Here is a 19,496-nt window from a genome sequence, read left to right on the forward strand (position 1 = left end):
CTTTAAGCAGATATTCAGATGAGCTGATAAAATTGCCACATCAGACACTGAAATGAAGACACTAGCAGAGTAGGAGACTGCTCAAAGAGATATTTCAAAAAATGTTAGAATTAGAGGACAGAGTAACTAGGGAAAGCCTGAGATTTTCTGATGTCCCAGAGAAACAAGGAACAAACTAATAATTTTATGAAGACACATAAGCAACTGGACTGGTAATCCACAGAAAGGGAACACCGTGTGCATGCTTCAAATCTGGCCAGACCTGTATTAGTAAAGATGCAAACCTACCAGCAGAAAGAGTTGATCTCATAGGTTCATAGATAGGTACTAGGCTATTGGCCCTAGGTCCTATACAAGCCTAGCCAAAAAGGTACCCTGGCTTTCGCCACCCAAGAAAATTATTTTCCTGTGCCCCTGTCAAGCAGAACCACAGAAGTGATCCCCCAGGGTGAATTTCCTATTACCCATCCAATCAAGATTTTTCTTGAAGAGTGCTAATGAGGAGCTCTGTTTGACATAGATAGGTAGTCTGTTCCAGAGTATGGGAAGTCTCTGGGACAGAAATCTATCCCTCCAGCATGTTCTGTTTATTGCGGTGACAAGGTTTAGGTCCCTAGAGCATGCAGCTTGGAGGGATTGGGATTTCTTTAAGTGGAGCATGTCCAACAGCTCTGGGTTTGACATAGCTTTGTATGTTAGGCAGAGATCGCCTCTGAGCAGGCGATATGCGACGGAGTAAAGCTGGAGTTTTTTGAGACGGTCTGCATAAGGCATCTGTTTGAGGCCAGTAATCCTCTGTGACGTATTTTTGCGGCCTTTCCAGTTGTTGTAGATGCCTTGTGAGGTACATACCAAAAGGGGCGTTGTACTCTATAATGGGTCTAATGAGCGATGAGTAGAGGGGAACAATGACCTCTTTCTGGATAAGAAACCTTTTGTGATGGTGGGCCATGTAGAAGGATTTCCTGACCACTGTGGCGATGTGATTAAAGGAGAGACTACTGTCCACCTGTGTCCCAAGGTCTCATCACACTTTCGGTGTTAAGTAGACTACCGCCTATGTGGTAGTTCATGGGTACAGTGTTTTTACCAAAGGGGATGACAATGCACTTTTTGGCATTGAACTTGAGACCATGGTTTTGACACCAGGCATCTGTCTCAGTGAGGCCATTTAATTTTGTAGGATGTCTACATTGTTAGGAGTTTCGATTATGGCTCCTAGTATGCAGTCATCTGCGAATTTAGTTAGCCAAAGACCTTCTGTGTGAGCCTGTACTTCAGAGAAGTAGATATCAAACAGGAGAGGACCCAGAACTGAACCCTGTGGTACTCCACTTGTCACTGGTCTGAAGTCTGATTTGGAGTCTGCTGCTTTAACAGTGTGGGTTCAGTAAGCCAGTTAGCAACCCATCTTGTGACATAGGGATTTATACCTAGTTTAGTGAGTATCTGTAATTCCAGAGTGGGGTATGGTGTCGAATGCCTTGGCAAGACCTAGATAGGCTGTGTGAACCACCTTACCCTCATCTATGGCTTTGGTGACTACTTCAAAGAAGTCTATCAGGTTTAGGAGACATGATCCGCCTTTTACAAACCCGAACTGTGTGGGGTCCAGAGTTTGGAAATCTCCAATGTCTTTGTTTATGAGTTCCAAGATGATACGTTCCATGGCCTTGCAGACCAGGCTCGTCAGGCTAATGGGGCAGTAGTTCCCGGGGTTTGTTGTGCCCCCCCCCCCTTTGCGGAGTGGGATAACTGTCACGGTGCGCCATTCAATGGGCACAAAGCCTGAGGTGAGGCTGTGACTGAACATGGTACTTAGGTGGGGTGCCAGTTCATTCTGTAGTTCGTGTAGAAGGCAGCCTGGGATGTTGTCAGGTCACATGGATGCTGTGTTCTTGGCTTTGGAGTGCGAGGTTTTTACCTGTGCAGCCGTGATTATAGGAACTTTTGCATTCTTCCTGTATAAAGATGGGCCCTTTAGGGGGGTAAGAGGGGGGTAAAGTTAGCACTGAACCTATTTGCCAGGATGTTGGCAATATCAGCTGGTTCTGTATATTTAGTGTCATTGTGCTGTAACTCAGAGCAGATCTGAGTGTTGCCATTGAGATTCTTGACATAGCTATAGAATGCTTTGTGGTTGTCTTTAGAATCAGTGGCGATTTTGTTTTTATAACTAGCTTTGGAGGATTTCATGGAGGGATCTCAGCTTCTTACTGAGGCTGACCAGGGAGTTCCTACAATCGTGGGATTTTACTCTTCTTCCTTCTGTTGTACAGTTTGTTTATGGCAGAGGACCACCAGATTGGCTTCCTTTTTTTGGAGGACAGCATCTTGGTTCTGTCAGGGATAGCACAATCCATGCACTCGTGTAAGTGCTTATAAAGTGCATTTGCATAGGATTCAGCAGTCGTACCTCTATTGTCCATCTGCATGGGTGTCGTGAAGTTTGCCACTTCTGTCTTAAGCGTGAAGTTGGCTTTGGAGAAAATTTTTACTGTTGTTTTCCTAATTGGGGGGGGGGGGGGGAGCGGGATGTGGATGTCTAGTATGATTAGCTTGTGGTTGGACCTGACCAACAAGGAGCTGACCTCTGGTGTGGAACACTGGTCACCCATGTTGGTGATGACCAGGTCTAGAATATTGCTGCCCCTGGTGGGGGTGTGGATAAGTTGATCCAAGGCATTGGAATTGATTATTTCCAGAAAACATTGAGCAAAAGAGTTGGTACACGAGTAGTTTTCCCAGTTAATGGTAGGGTAGTTGAAATCAACCATTATTAGAGTGTTGGGCTGTACCTTAATATTTTCCAGTTTATCAAGAAAACAGGAGTGGGAATCCTGGAGCATGGTGGGAGGTCTGTAGCAAGCTACAATCTGGATTGTGGTTTTGCCCAGAGTTAGTTGAACTTGGATAATCTCGGATGCATTATGCTGAGCAACTAGCTTGGAGGTGTGGATATCCTTAATGAATATGGAGACACCTCCACCTTTAGTGTTTCGGTCCGGGTTTGGTGGCCAAAAGGTGTGGTATGAATTATAGGTTGGTAATGCAGGGGTGCTCTCTGGAGCTCTGAACCAGGTCTCTGTCACTCCACAGATGTCAAAGTTCTCCATTTAAAAAAAAACAAAATTGATGAGTGGATGGGAAATAGGAAATACACCCCAGGGATCATTTCTGTGTGTCTGCTGGAGAGTGGCACAGGAAAATAACTTTCTTGGGTGGCGTAAGCTATGGAACCTTGCTGGCTAGACTTACGTAGGCCCTTGGGCCGATAGCCTAATACCTACCTATGATGACCTCAATTTCAGGTTAATTAAGCCCAGTGTTAGCAGCTATTTCGGCAAATGTTCCTATCAAGAGGGTTAAACTTAATTTGAAGATGTACATAGTTTGTGTACGTATTAAGTTTGCAGGTCATGGGGGTGTTTTTGTTTTAACTTTATATAAAAAAAAAAAAAAAAAAAAAAACCTCAAAAACGTCATGTGCCAAATTCAGATACTGGTAAAAAAAATGTATAAAGGATTAACCTGCCAAACATTAATGGGTTCATGTACCACAAAAGCTACAAATAGACATTTAAAAATGTTGCTGTCTATGACAGGTGGGAATGGCAACTGTTTCGATATTATCTTAGAACATGAATGGTCTCACAGGAATAGTTAAAAAGGAAAGAATAAGTAATTATCCAAAGAAATGCAGAGTGCAAATGGCAATGCTACATGAAACACATTTGGAGAGAACAGAGCATGTGAAATTGATAAAGAAAACATTTCAGGATGGACATTCAGCAGAATATCAGTGACAAAAGAAAGGAGTATTTACATTAATTACTACAGCAGCTCCAATAATCTGCGGTGGTGCAGCGGTAGCATTGTTGCCTCACAGCAAGACGTTCTCCCGTTCGTTTCTTGGATGGAGTGCGGGGAGTGCCTTCTGTGTGGAGTCTGCATGTCCTCCCCTCAGTTGGGTGGGCATTCGAAAGACATGCATAAATGGGCGTGCCTTCACTGAAGGTTGAACGTTGAGCTGGCACCTCTGCGTTCGCGAAAATCTACTGCCAATCATTAGCGGACCGGAGTTCTGCTGTGGCGACCCCTAACCGGGAAAAGCCGAAAGACCAACAACAACTATAGCAGCTCCAATAGTGACAGAAGGGGGGAGACACAATGGCAGATTTGTGGTAGTAAGGAGCATGAATTTACATTCCAGCTAAATGTGCTATTACGGAACTTAAAAATTGTTTTGGAGAATAATCGAATTTCAACAACGAATATTACTTACAGGTGGGGACTGGAATTTGATTCACAACCATGAGAACGTACCTGGGGGGCACAGAAGAAGAAAAAAAAAAGAAGAAGAAGAAGTATGTAGACTTCTGAAGAAATTTATGAAATATTTTGGTATGAAAGACATGAATTCAGTAGCATGAACTCAAACAATTTCCATATTCCCCAGGGTACAGTAACTGAGCTAGACTAGACAAAAAGTACAGTTGTGTACACGTACAATAAAACTACAGTGCAATGGAAAAGTAATTGTACCCTTCCTGATTTATTTTTTCCATGTTTGCCACACTTTAAATGTTTCAGATCATCAAACAAATATAAATCTAAGCAAAGACAACCCAAGTAAACATAAAATGCAGTTTTTAAGTGATAATTTTACTTAAGGGGAAAAAAAACTATCCAAACCTACATGGCCCTATGTGAAAAAGTAATTGGCCCCTAAACCTAACAACTGGTTGTACCACCCTTAGCAGCAACAACTGCAATCAAGCGTTTGGGAGAACTGGCAATGAGTCTTTCACATCGCTTTTGAGGAATTTTGGCCCACTTTGCAGAAATGTTTGCTTCAGCCATATTGGGGGGGTTTCTGAGCATGAACCGCCTTTTTAAGGTCATGCCACAGTATCTCAATCTGATTAATGTCCGGACTTCGACTAGGCCACTCAAAAATCTTCCTTTTGTTTTTTCTTAAGCCATTCAGAGGTGGACTTGCTGGTGTGTTATGAATCTTTGTCCTGCTGCAGAACCCAAGTGCTCTTCAGCTTGAGGTCACGAACTGATGGTCAGACATTGTCCGTCAGGAATTTTTGGTAGAGAGCAGAATTCATGGTTCCATCAATCACAGCAAGTCGTCCAGGTCCAGAAGCAGCAAAGCAGCCCCAGACCATCACACTACTACCACCATGTTTGACTGCTGGCATGATGTTCTTTTTCTGAAATGCTGTGTTACTTTTACACCAGATGTAATGGAACGAACACCTCTCAAAAAGTTCAACTTTTGCTTAGTCAGTCCACAGAATATTTTCCCAAAAGTCTTGGGGATCACCAAGATGTTTTTTGGCAAATCTGAGACAAGCATTTATGTTCTTTTTGGTCAGCAGTGGTTTTCGTCTTGGAACTCTGCAATGCTTGCCCAGTCTCTTTCCGATGGTTGAGTCATGAACACTGACCTTAACTGAGGCAAGTGAGGCCTGCAGTTCTCTAGATGTTGTTCTCTGTTCTTTTGTGACCTCCTGGATAAGTCGGCGGTGCGCTCTTGGGGTAGTTTTTGTAGGCCAGCCAATCCTGGGAAGGCTCACCACTGGTTCCATGTTTTCTCCATTTGTGGATAATGGCTTTCACCGTGATTCGCTGTAGTCTCAAAGCTTTAGAAATGGCTTTGTAACCTTTTCCAGACTGATAGATGTCAATTACTTTGTTTCTCATCTGTTCCAGAATTTTAGATCACTGAATGAGGTCTTCCTTTTTGGGATCTCTTGGCCTACTTCACGTTGTCTGACAGGTTCTATTTAAGTGATCGCTTGATTCAACAGGTCTGGCAGTAATCAGGCCTGGGTATAGCTAATGAAATTGAACTATGCTTTCCCAAAAATGTGATTAACCACTTCATGATTTAACAAGGGGGACAAGTACTTTTTCACATAGGACCATGTAGGTTTGAATGATTTTATCACTTAAAAACTGCATTTTGCGTTTACTTGGGTTATCTTTGTATAATATTTAAATTTGTTTGATGATATGAGATCATTTAAGTGTGAAAAACATGCAAAGAAAAGAAAGCAGGAAGGGGGAAAAGACTTTTTCATTGCACTGTAGAGGTTGAGTGTATTCACTGTTGCAGTCATCACTTGTGAGTTTATCCCTGCTAGGTAGCCCTCGGCCAGCCTGAACACCAGAGTAAAAGATTCCTCTCCTGCATTAGCTGTTCTGAGACTGTGGCCGACATCAGGTCTATAAAAGGATGGCAGCCGACGCCATTACATTAGTTTTTCTTGCCCCCCCCCCCCAATATAGTCAGACGCCCCTAAGAGGATATAGAAATATGGGGGAAGGTGGGAGGAAACAGGACTGCAACAGTGAATACACTTGAACATCTACATTTATGGTGGGTGCACACAACTGTACTATGTTCTTTGTGTTTCACTGTTGCAGGCATCACTTGTGGGAAGACTCCCAAAGCTGAGAAAGTGGGTGGAGGCATGCTATATAGGTTATGGGGATGCTAGCATGCCCTGCAGGATTGCAGATGCAAATCCTGCCCTGGTTTTGGAGAATGTAGCCAGCTGGTAAGTGCTTGGTGAAAGTGTGGATAGATGGCAATCTAGCAGCCTCCAGAATATCCTTGGTAGGAACCCCTTCTCAGGAAGGCCGTGGAAGTACAGGCTGCTCTAGTGGAATGAGATCTGATGGATTTCGGAAGGTTTCTTCCATGGAAGGCATAGCAGAAATGTATTCAATGAGAGATACATTTGGAAATGGTCTGCTTTGTAACTTGTTTCCCCTCTACCCCAGGGGAAAATGAAACCAGTAGCTGGTCAGTACTTCTGACTGATTTAGTCTTGTCAAGGTAAAATCTCAATTGTCTGTGCAAGTCCAGGGTATGCAGAATTCTCTCTCTCCTTCACTGGTAGGTTATGGAAAGAAAGTAGGTAGGTGAATGGTCTGGTTGAGTGTTACATCAGAGACCAGCTTAGGCATAAAGGAGGGGTTGGTTCTCAGAGAAAACCTGTCTACCTGGAAAATGATGAAGGGCTCAGTGGCCATGAGGGCCTAGAGCTCAGATACCCTCCTGGCAGAAGTGATGGCTAGCAAGAAAGCAGTTTTCCACGAGAGGTACTTGAGATCTGCTGAGGTGCTGGTTCAAAAGGGGGTAGAGTCAACTTTTCCAAAACAAAGTTTAGATCCCAAGCTGGTGCAGGTGGCCTTCTAGATGGTCTGATGTGAGCAACACCTCTGAGAACCGGTTTTAAGAGGTGCTGAGAGAACAAGGGCTGCTCCAACTGAACACAGACCGAGATAGCTGAAGCATGAGTCTTGAGAGAGGAGTAAGACAAGTCCTTTTCTAGAAGCTCTGCCAGGTAGTCCAGAACCAGTGGTAAAGAGGCATTGGTGCTGTATGCATCTCTGCTGCTGCACCACCAGGTGAACCTTTTCCATTTTGCAGAACAAGATTTTCTGGTGCTGGGTCTACGGGCCTCCTTAATGTACAATTCTTGTTTGCTGAGGGCTGAAGTGTTATCTGCCTTTGAAGAATTAACCATGTGGTTACTGAGAGTCTGGCCAGGCCTGAGTGCAGTAGCTTCCCTCTCTGCTGTGTGAGAAGGTCTGTGGTGGGGGGGGGGGGAAGGGGGATGAGAGGGTGCATGCTCAGGCTGAGGAGCATGGGGTACCAGTGCTGCCTCGGCCAGTCTGAAGCAATTAGGATAGCCCTTGGCCCTTCCTCTGTGATCTTGAGCAGCATCCTGGGTATCAGAGGTAGTGGGGGGAAGCATACAAAAATAGGCTGCCTCAATGGAAGGCGAGGGCATCCACCCTCCAAGCTTCTTGGTGAAACTCTCTTGAGCAGAATTTGGTCAGCTGGCAGTTCTAGTAGCCTGCAAAAAGGTCTACGTCTGATTTCCTCCAAATGTGACTGATCTTTAGGAAGGTCTCCCTGTGCAACTCCCACTCATGGGGATCCAGGAGTTATCTGCTTAATTGGTCTGCCAGGGTGTTTTGTTTCCCTGGAAGGTACTGTACTATCAGATGCAGTCCCAGGTTTGAGGCTTGACTGCCAGATTTTCATAGCTAAGCAACACAAGGGGAAAGAATGGGTGCCCCTTTGCTTGTTGATGTACCACATGACAGTAGTGTTGTCTGTCTTGATTAAAGGGACTCCTGGTGAAGGATGTTCTTGGAAGGTTAGAATTGCTCTGTGTACTGCTAGCATTTCTTTCAGATTGATATGGAGACCCAGAACGGAACCTCCTGTTCCCAAAAGGCCAGAGTTCGCAGAATTCCTGTGTGAGCTCCCCAGGCAATGTCTGAGGCATCCGATTACAGTTTGGTTGTGTGGCTGAAGGACAAAGGGCAGGCCCTTGTTCAGAGTGCAAGCCTCGGCCCATCAAAGGAACTCCTTCTCTAGACAAGGAATCAGAGGGAGTTGGCACCAGAGGTTCCTTAGCTACCATTGCAATTTTCTCATGTGCAGCCTGGCAAGGAGTACCAGCATAATGCAGGAGGTCATGTATCCCAGGGTTTGCAGGATTTTTCTGGCAGTGAGGTGGGTTGTGTGTGCCGGCTAGGTGAAGTACGACTGTAGAAAGGCCTGCTTCTGTGGGGGGAGGAAGGCCATTTTGCTTAGGTGTCTAGAAGAGTACCCAGGAAGGTTATCCTTCGTGTGGGCTGCAGATGGGACTTCTCCAGGTTGATGGTGAATCCCAGTGAGGTTGGTAGGGTCTGCACAAAAGAGAGGTCCTGCAGGAGATTTGACTTGGTTTCTGCCTGTATAAGGCAATAGTTGAGAAAGGGATAAATGTTTATGCCCTTCTGTCTGCAAAATGCAATGACTGGAGCCAGGCACTTGGTAAAGACTCTGGGAGCAGTGGATACGCCAAACAGCAGAACAGAGAAAGTACAGTTTTGTACCTACCATAAATGTAGATGTTAGAGTGTACACCCTGCTGCAGTCATCACACTTGGGTTATAATGTCGTCAGGCGGTCCCGCAGTCGGCTGGAATTCCAAAGTCTTGGACCAGCGTCGGTTGCTGTCGCTTCTTCCCTGACGTCAGTGCGTCGGGTGTATATATAATGCAACCGACACCATTTTCTTCAGTTTTTCTTGCCCCAGATGTCAGGTGCCCCCAAAAAGGTGGTCAGTAATTAGTACCAAACTGAGTAAACTTGCACAAACACAAAATCCCTTCAGCTATAAGCAAATACATCAGGAAGGTATTGAAGAGATTTAGCCAGTAGGTCAGAGGGGATGGAGGGAGGGTAACCTGGACTGCAGCAGGGTGTACACTCGAACATCTACATTTATGGTAGGTACAAAACTGTACTATGTTCATTGTGTTACCCTGCTGCAGTCATCACACTTAGGTTGAATCCAAAAGCTAAAGATGGGTGGAGGTATCATAGAGGGTTAGAGAAAGCTAGAAGGCCCTGCAGAAGTGCAGTGGCGAAGCCCACCTGGTCTCAAGAGTAAAGTGGTAAGTGATAGTGTTTGGTAAAGGTGTGTACTGAACTCCAAGTTGCAGCTTCCAAACTGTCCTTGGTTGGAACCCCCCTGAGAAAGGCTGTAGACGTAGCTGTTGCCCTGGTAGAGTGGGGACTAATGGTAGCAGGAATTGGTTTTCCATGATGGGTATAGCATAAACGTATGCATTGACCTATCCATTTGGAAATGGCTTGCTTTGATATAGCCTTCCCTTGAGAAGCTGTAGCATAGGATACAAAGAGCTGGTCAGATTTTCTGAAAGCCTTAGTTTTGTCCAAGAAGTAACGAAGTTGCCTGTGAATGTCCAAGGAATGCAGGAGTCTCTCACCTTTGTTCTGTGGATTTCGGAAGAAGGTGGGTAAGTGGATGGTTTGATTTAAAGCCACACTGGAAACCACCTTAGGCATAAAGGAAGGATTAGTTCGTAGAGAAACTCTGTCTTGATGAAAAATGAGGAAAGGTTCCACTGCAATTAGTGCCTGTAGCTTTGAGACTCTTCTAGCTGAAGTTATTGCTAGCAGCAGGGCAGTCTTCCATGATAGGAACTGAAGATCTGCAGAGAAAGCTGGTTCAAAGGGAGGTAGCATTAGTTTTTCCAGAACAAAATTGAGGTCCCATGTTGGTGTAGGTGCTCTCCTGGGTGGTCTAATATTTTTTGCCCCTCTGAGGAACTGCCTTAGAAGTGGATGCGAAAATAAGGATGGATCAGTATTGTAGTGGGCAGAAATAGCTGAAGCATGGATTTTAATGGAAGAGAAAGAAAGTCCTTTGTGCAACATCTCAGTTAAATACTGCAGACTGAGGCATGTGAGGCTGAATTGTGTCTTGGCCTTTAGATTGGTTCCAGGCACAAAACCTTTTCCATTTGCCCAAATAAGCCTTCCTGGTGCTTGGTCTCCTAGCTTCCAGAATAACATCCATAACTGCTTTGGAAAGAAGGGCTGGCTGGATGCTTAGGTGATTTGCCATGCAGCCAGATTTAAGGTTTTGAGCTGGCTGTGAAGAATCTGATTGTTTTGTTGTGTGATTAAATGGGAAATTTGTGGTAATATCCATGGTGGGCTGTGGGCCATATTCCTCAAAAGCAGGTACCAGTGCTGGCGTGGCCAGTCTGGGGCTATGAGAATCAGTCGTGGTCTCTCCTTTTTGACTTTCAGAAGTACCTTTGTGAGGAGAGGCAATGGAGGGAAGGCACATACTGTCAGGTTTTTCCAACTGAAAGAGTGCGTCCACTTTCCACGCTTGATGGTGAAGTGCCCTTGCACAAAATTTTGTTAGTTGATAGACCTGTTTGCCAGCCCTCTAAACTATGTCTGGAAGGCCCCATTTTTGAGTTATCATTGTAAATACTTGTGGATCTACTTTCCACTCGTGGGGATCCATGATGTTTCTGCTGAGGTCGTCTGCCAATGTATTCTTCTGTCCTGGCAGGAATTGAGCTTGTAACTGAACTTGGTAAGCCAGAGCTGTGTTCCACAAGGTCATTGCTTGCCTGCACAGAGAGTAGGAGTGAGTACCCCCTTGTTTTGTTTATGTACCACATTACTGTGGTGTTGTCCTGGATGTAATAGATCCTTGAAGGCTGTCAGAGCTTTCTGTACAGCTAGCATCTCTTTTTGATTGATGTGCAGATTCCTTTGATCTGCAGTCCATACGCCTTGAACGCACTGCCCTGCCATGTGAGCCCCCCCAGGCATAATCTGATGCATCTGTTGTGATAGTTTGCCTGGCTGTGGGCAAGGTGAAAGGCTGACCCTTGAGGTGACATGCCTGTGACCACCATAGAAACTCCTGTTGTAGGCAGGGAATGAGAGATGTTGTGTCCAAGCTGTGGCTGTGTTGAGACCATATGCCTTTTAGGTACCACTGTAATTTCCTCATATGCAGCTTTGCAAATGGTATTAGTAGAATGCAAGATGCCATGAAGCCCAAAGGCCTGCAGAATTTTTCTTGCAGTTAATTGGGCCTTTGTTGCCATTGTTTTGAAATATTGAGTCAGGTGTAGTGGTTTGTCTGGCGTCAGATAAGCCTTCTGGGCCGTTGTATTCAAACTGGCACCCAGGAATGTCATATTTTGTGAGTACTAGTTTTGACTTCTTTTCGTTTACTGTGTACCCCAGGCAATTTAGTAGATGTTTCACAAAAGCCAGATGATGTAATAGAATGTGCTTGCTTTCTGCTTGGATGAGGCAGTCGTCCAGGTATGGGTATATTTGAATTCCTCTTTGTCTGAAGTATGCAATTACTGGTGCCAGGCATTTTGTGAAGACTCTGGGTGCAGTAAAAGCCAAAGGGCAGGGCAGAGAATTGGTAATGGGTTGAACCTGCAATGAAACGGAGGTATCTTCTGCAACTTTGTCCGATAGGGACATGCAGGTATGCCTCCTTGAGGTCCAACGTTACTAGCCATGCTTCCTTGCCCAACATGGGAAGAAGCTGCTGTAGTGTTAGCATCTTGAATTTGGGTACTTGTAAGTGTTTAGAATTGAAAAGGTCTAGAATTGGTCTCCAGGCATTGTCCTTTCTGGGCACTAGAAAGAGTCTTGAGTAAAATCCTTGACCTTGCTCTCGAGTAGGTACCAGTTGAATGGCTCTCATGTCCATGAGAGCTGTAATTTGTTTTTGTGCCTCTGCCCATTGATTTTGTGGCAGGTCTGGCATTCCTCTTTTCATTGGCAAGGTGTGAAAATGGAATTTGTATCCTCGTAAAATTATGTCTAGGACCCATTTGTCCTTGTGACAATGTGTCAGTTGTCTGAAAAAAGTGCGAGTTTTCCTCCCAAGGGGGCTGCCAAGAGAGTGTTGCTTGGCCAGATGAGGTGCAAGTCATTGAGTTTGCCTTCTGGTAGATTGGGACCCGTCTTCTCCTCCCTTCTGTGTTGCAGTGCCCCATTGGCGAGGTTTGTACTGGGATTGTGGTTGTCCTCTGCCCCTTGGGCGTCTGTATTTACCCCTCTGTGGTCTGTCTGTAGCTGGAAAGGACCAATTTTTTGTTGGCCAGTTTCTGCTGAAGCGAGGGGGCTGTACCTGTAAGAAATCTGACTGTCTGCATAGATTTTGCCTTATCCTCCATTTTCTTTAAGACTTCTTCTGCTTTAACTCCAAAAAGAACATCCTGCTGTAAGGGAGCATCTAGAAGTTTTGCTTCAACATGATCAGGAAGAGTTTGTTCCTTTAACCAAGCATGCCTACGTATAACAGACCCAGTGACAGCTGCTCTGCAGGAGGCCTCCAAAGAATCAAACCCACATTGTAAGGTATGTTTGCCCACCTGTTCAGTGGCATGCAACAGATCCTGCATTTCTTTCAATTCAGATTGTTGAGGGAGAGTGGTATTTTTTTGCTTTAACTGAGAGATTAGAAATTGCTGATACTTAAGCATGTGAAATTGGCAAATTTAGTGCCCTCATAGCTAGAGTGGCTGAGGTGTAAACTTTTTTCCCCCACCTGTCTAGTGCTCTGGAATCCCTCTCAGAAGTTACATGATTTTTAGCCATAGACGCCTTAGCCCCCTTGGGACCCTGGGAGGTTGTCTCTGGGTCAGCAACAGGGCTTTTGTAAAGAAATTTGTGGGAATCAGGCACTCAGATATCTGTCAGGCTTAGCCGGAGCAGGAGGTAGAAAATCAGGGTTGAAACTGGATTCTAAGTTAACATCATCCACAATGTCTAAAACTGGTGGGATGGCAAGTGGTCTGTGTTGGGGGAGTAAAAGAAACTCTGAGCCTTTTCTTTGAGTCAGAGTAGTCCTGACCTTCCCAGTGAAAATGTTCCCTCAGTGTGTAAAGTTTCCCCAAAGGAGTAGTCTTCAGGAGGAGAAGCTGAGGGAATGGAATCCTCAGCATCAGAATCTTCATAAGGGGAGGAGAAGGAGTAATCTTGGTCCTCAGATGAGTCTGAAGAAATGGACACTTGGTCAGAGGATGCATAATCTTCCTCTTGTCTAGGCCTTTTGTCAGGAGGGGGCTGGGAACCCCTGATTAAAGTGATCAAATCTTCAGCCATTTTGAGCATCTGTTTCTTGGGCATGGAGCCTTGAACAGGGGACTGAAGTGTAGTCTTTTAAGATTTAATAGGAGTCTTCGTTTTAGAATACGATTTAATGGTGAGCGTCGGTCTGAAAATGCCTTCAGAAACCGATGGCGTTTCTGCAGCACCGACATCTTTTTCAGCAATGTCGTCGGTAGTGCCTGAACTAAATGGCTGCTTCGGCCTGGTACATTCCGTCAATTTCTGAAGCAGTCTCGGGTTCCAGATCTGTGGTAGTCGGGGGCTGTGTCGGGGCCTCACTGAGGACCGGAGACCGGACCAGCCGAGGCCTCTGAATCTGGCTTAGGCCTGGGCTGTCTGTCCTTATCCTTGCGTTTTTTTGTGCACGCCGGTAGTCGGTTGTTCCGACGGCATGGTGTAGTTAAATTTCCTACCGAAGTAGTGCCGTGCGAAATCAAAGCGTCTTTTAATAGTACGCTTATTAAACCTAGCACAAAAACGACAACTACTGACGTCGTAGTCTGGGCCTAGGCAAGGTATGCAAAAAGAATGAAAATCCTTGAGGTATTTGCTTCCCACAAGAAATACAATTGTTAACTTTTTCTGACATCGGTCTGAGGCAAGAAAAGTTTCTCCAACGGGGTACCTAGCTTTATAGAAGACTTCGGTCTGAAATTCAAAAATCTTAGTAGTCGGCCGACCGGCACTTGCGAACTGCTTCTGCTTCGGGCACCGCGCGGCAAGAAAGACTGAAGAAAATGGCGTCTGTTGCATTATATATACCCCTGGCGCACTGACGTCAGGGAAGAAACGACCGCAACCGACGGCGGACCAAGACTTTGGAATTCCAGCCGACTGCAGGACCGCCTGACGACAGGATAACCCAAGTGTGATGACTGCAGCAGGGTAACACAATGAACATCTGAAAGTGTTGGGACCCTGCTATGAACCTTAGGTAACTCCTGCAGGACTGTCCGATAGGGATATGCAGGTAGGCATCATTCAGATCTAGAGTCACTAATTAGGCTTGTAGCAGGAGCATAGATAGCGTTTTTTTGTAGAGTCAACATCTTGAATTTTGGAACCAGGAGTGACAGATTCAAGGTGGAGAGGCCTGGGATAGGGCACCAGGTGCCCTCTTTTCTGGGAACTAGAACAGTTTTGAATAAAAGCCTTTTCCTGTCTGCTCCTTTGGTACAGGTTCTTCAGCACTCTGGGCATAAAGCTTTCCGATCCGATAAATAGCTTCTGTCCTCTGAATTGCAGGGACGTCTGGGCAATCTGACCTTTTTGGCTTTTCTTTGAAATAGAATCTGTACCCGCTGCTAATAATTTTCAGGGTCCCTAGATCTGAGGTGATGGCCTGCCAGTTTTCTAGGAAGAAGGAAAGTCTTCCTCCTAGCCTGTTTGATGACATGAGGGGCAGAGGGGAGGAGGGAAGAGTCATTGAGAGTCCCTGGGAAAGGGAGTTTGTTTAGAACTCCCTTGCCTAGGAGCAGCAGTGGACCACTGCCAGGGTCTTTGTTGGCTATGGGATTGATGCCTACGGGTTCTGTGTCTGCATCCCTTTCTCTGGACTGGTTTTTGTCTGACAGGAAAAGAACCAGTGTTTAGTGGGGAAGTTTCTGCTGAACCTGGGAGGTTGCACCTGTAAGAAGTCCTTGACAGTTTGCATGGACTTGGCTTTGTCCTTCATTTTCTTAATGACCTCTTCCACTTTAGGTCCAAACAGCTGTTTTTTTTTTTTTTTTTTATCTAAGGGGGCATCTAGCAGTTTGGACTTTGCATGATCAGGCAAAGGCTGCTCCCTTAGCCAGGCATGTCTTCTGATTACCGAGCCTGTGACTACAGCCCTGGTAGAGGCTTCCAAGGCATCAAACCACAATGCAAGGAGTGTTTGGCTACCTGAGAGCTAGACTGTATGAGATCTGTTAATTCTCTGGTAGTACTATTCTCAGGAATGGAAGATAAATTCTGTTTAATCAATTTGAGGACATTTTGCTGGAATTTCAGCATATAGAATTAACAATTTAAGGGTTTTACAGCTAAAGAGGCTGAAGTGTATACCTTTCTTCCCCATTCTGTTTCAAGCTCTGCTTTCTTTGACAGCTGGGATGGGATTTTCAGATGGGCTTGCCCTAGCTCCCTTAGGGCCTTGAGTAATGACTTCAAGGTCTGCAGTAGGGTTTTTGAAAATAGATTTGGTGGCGTCTTGCATCTAGGGGGAACTTATACAAATTTAAAGTACTGCAGTGTAAGGAAAAATCCCTCAGAACACGAAGAAGCACAACTGCAGAGTTCTGAAGAGAAAATGATGTTAAGCAACTTTTTTTTTTTTTTTTTTTTTAATAACTCTTCAGTAAAAAAAAACTTTTACCAAGACATACAACAAAGTAGAAGTGGTTCTTATCAAACAGAGTGCCTATAAGAAGAAGAATAACCAGAGATCCTGTAGCAGTATTAGAGATATTTGGACATTTTCTGAAAATTTGTATAAATCAAGGAAGTGGGGAAATCAAGAAAAAGCACAAATGGAAATATTTATGGAAGACTTAAATATGGCAAGATTAGAGATACAGAAGGCTCAACAATTAAGACGCGAGGAGGAGAGAAAAAATGTGATGTACATAACTAACCCAAGTGTCTCCAGGAGTAGAAATTCCAGTGGAGGAAAGTGATAAAGATCTTGAAGGTTTTGTTTAACAGCATTTTAAAAGGAGAGGAGGCACCAACAATATAGAAAATGCTGTGGTAATAACTGCGAAGGCTGCCAGGCTAGCCAGATAGAATTTTTTTTAGATAATTCTGTCATTTATAAATATTAATGTAAGCCACAGGGCTTGTTGTCTTAAATGGAAAAAAATGTTATAAAAATGTAACACTGTACTCTGCTGACCAAGTAAAGCATGTTATGACCCTTTGATCTAAAGGCGGCTCCAGCCAGTCTACATGAAGCAATTCTTGCTATTGTTTTAAGGCCAGATCTAATGGCCAAAACTTACATGCATAAATGGCTTTGCTTCCTGGCCTGGTGTGAGCTTACTAAAGAATATAGCCTGTTAACCCGGAAACCCAGGGAAGTGTGAAGAATGATGTAATGTGAACCAGGAATGTGATTTTAAAAACAGAATCAGAGAGCATAAAGCATTTTTGTCTTCACCATCCAACTCATCAGCACTCTGCCAGTGTTCTATATGTAAGTTTATCGAAGACTTGTTTTCTCTTAGAAATAGCTAGAAACTGATGTCAGAACTGTACTACTGAATTATTTTAAGTATTTCTTTGCAATTTCTGAACTCTTGACTAGCACTGTGTAGTAAAAAGTATTGTCTTGTGTTTTTATTATTTATTATTAAATATTTTAAAACCTTTCAACTGTGGCTGTTTTTGTAGAGATAATTTAAGCTCTGAGTACTTGCATGCCCTTGGTAAAAAATGGACAAAGCCACTCCAATAGCTTTAGCCACAGGCTATACTACCAATTGGATAATAATATTGCACAGTAATAATTGGACACCCTTGTAAGGGCCTTTGGGTAGCTGATAAATATTAGCTGGATGGTGGCAGTGATTTCTACCGTATAGTCTGGGTAAAAGGGGCACAGCTGAAGAACCTGTGCCAGCCTTTCCCAGGAGTGTCTGTGTGGTTGTATAAACTCTTCTCAAAGTGTGCGTGTCAGCTACTTGGGCAGGGAAACAAAGCACTGGTTGGACAGAGGGGGTGCTGGAGGTTTTAGCTTGCCCACTAGACTGAGATCTTGACCCTATAGCTGTGCCAGTGGGGAGTTTTATTGGGGACCTGGAGAGCAAGGGAGCGACCAGCCCCGGACTGGCTGTTATCTCTGTGTGCTCTTAAGGGAAATTGCACTTTACTGCATTTGTTATCCTATCCTCCTATACGAGACACCTCTCACTGGTGTTAGTGGTGAGGACTGAGGCTCCTTGATTGTTGGGACAGGGCACGGGCATCCCAGTATTTATTTATTTTATTTATTTAACATTTATTGACTGGGAAAGTCCGACTAGGTTCCACAGATCCTGTTTTCAGTGGAGGCCCGGGGAGAAATGCTCCAGAAGCAGGTCTTTAGAATGTGTGGGAGGAAACTGGAGTACCCGCAGGAAACCCTCGCAAACACAGGGAGAACATGCAAACTCCGCACAGAAGGCACCCCCAGCTGAGAATCGAACCAGAGAACCTCTTGCTGTGAGGCGACAGCGTTAACCACTGCTCCGCCTGCAATACCAAAATACTGCAAAACCTCATCAGATCCAGATTTGTATAGGCCCATTTCTACTTTAAACCATGCTTCCAATGAGTTTATGTCTAGAACAGCCAAGAAAAAAAAAAAAGCAAAGCTGATGCCAATATTGTTATGAATCAATGTGGTTTTGTGGAGGGGAGGCAAACCTTTGACAACCTTCAATTATTTTTACTTCATTACCCTGAATTTATCTTAGTTTTTATTGGTGCATGCTCTGAAACAGTTACTGGATGTGTGACGCAGCTTTCTATTAAATCCACATGTTCCAGTGAAATATGAATTTCTAACTAGTCTAGCTCAGTTATTGTACCTTGGTGAACATGTAAATCCCCTCAGAGTTCCTGTTACTGACTTCACACCTTGCGCACAAAACACTTTGTAATTTTTTTCAGACATCCAAGTTCCAGTTCCCAACTATATAGTATTCCCCTAGTGAAAGCCAATTATTTCTTTCAATGTTTTAAGCTCTCCAACAGCAGCTTTTGGTGGAATACGAATACATGCAAGCATAATACTCCTCCCTTTCCAGTAGCCCCTAAACACATCACTATGAGAGCTCCTCTATCAATTAGTATAATTACTCCTTTCCCTTTTTCAGTGATATTTTCTTGAAAATCCATCCTGAATTCTAACAAATTCACAGTTCCTTTCTTTCCAAATGTCTCCCGCAGCACTGCTGTCTGTAGTCTGCATTTCTTAATATAATTCGGTACTCCTATTGTTCTATCTATACCTGTAAGGCCACTTATACTCCAAAATAATATGGATATTATAGCTATAAGTTATTGTTCCCACCCATTGTACATAACAGATTTTTTGAATATGTATTTCAATCTTGTGCGTTACATGCACACACCATTCGCCAGGCTACTTTATATAGCTGTTTCTTGTCATCTACATTTGGACCCATGTCTATTTTTCAAGACTATTTTCATAACACCCTTACACAGTAAACTCTGTTAAAAGGCACCCATGGGGATTGGTAGATGCCGGACAACTGTAGTTTCTGGTTGATTGAGAGAGTTACTATTAAAAAGCCCTGACTAATACTGTACCCTATACTATTTGTTTGGTTTGACTTGTTCTCAGGTTGGGGGGAGAGGGAATGTATTCCAATCTTCCTTTTTAAAAACCTAAAACTCTAAAAATATAAGGTATATTTCTGAGTGGGGGAAAAAGTGCAACACATGAAAATTGTACTGTATTTCTTCAATATTTTTTTTTTGCTGGTTGCTTGAGAGTGCCAGTTGCTGGAGGTCCACTTAAATGAGCGTTTACGGTATCCTATTAACTTAGGACAAGCACTAAAAACTTTGTGCGTCTTCAAAAAATGAAATGCAACCCTCTAGATAGGAAATGTCCCAAATCAACACCTGCACCCACAGGTATTACCCAACCTAAAAATTATCCATACTAATGCACATGTTACAGCCAGTATTCCCACTTAAACTGATTGATATTTTTTTTTTCCTTACATCCAATCCCATGCCAGATGTGAAAAAACAGCTTGCATGCTTTCAGAAAACATTAACTTTTTGCCATAAGAAAGCGCACACATTGTAGTTAAATAAAAGTGAAGTAGACACCGTTTTATTAAATGCATTAAGACTGCTAGGGAAGCTACTACCTCTTACTTCCAGCAATTTCAAACTACTTATTGAGCTGCTTGTCACTGTACCTTTAAATTGTGAATTTCCCACAAAGAATTCTCAGAGCTCTCAAGATTAATTGCTAATGGTCAAGTGTGAGAGACTCCCC

At 44.0% G+C, this 19,496-nt stretch overlaps 1 protein-coding gene across 1 annotated transcript in view; it reads right to left on the minus strand.

The window, feature by feature from the left end:
- Positions 1-19,496, minus strand: part of MTREX (Mtr4 exosome RNA helicase) — a 1,888,266-nt gene that overhangs the window by 1,734,303 nt on the left and 134,467 nt on the right. The window lies entirely within an intron of this gene.

The sequence above is a fragment of the Protopterus annectens genome, chromosome 2.part2 (assembly GCF_019279795.1).
Source record: "Protopterus annectens isolate FY-2018-M chromosome 2.part2, PAN1.0, whole genome shotgun sequence".
In the NCBI taxonomy this organism is placed as follows: domain Eukaryota; kingdom Metazoa; phylum Chordata; order Ceratodontiformes; family Protopteridae; genus Protopterus; species Protopterus annectens.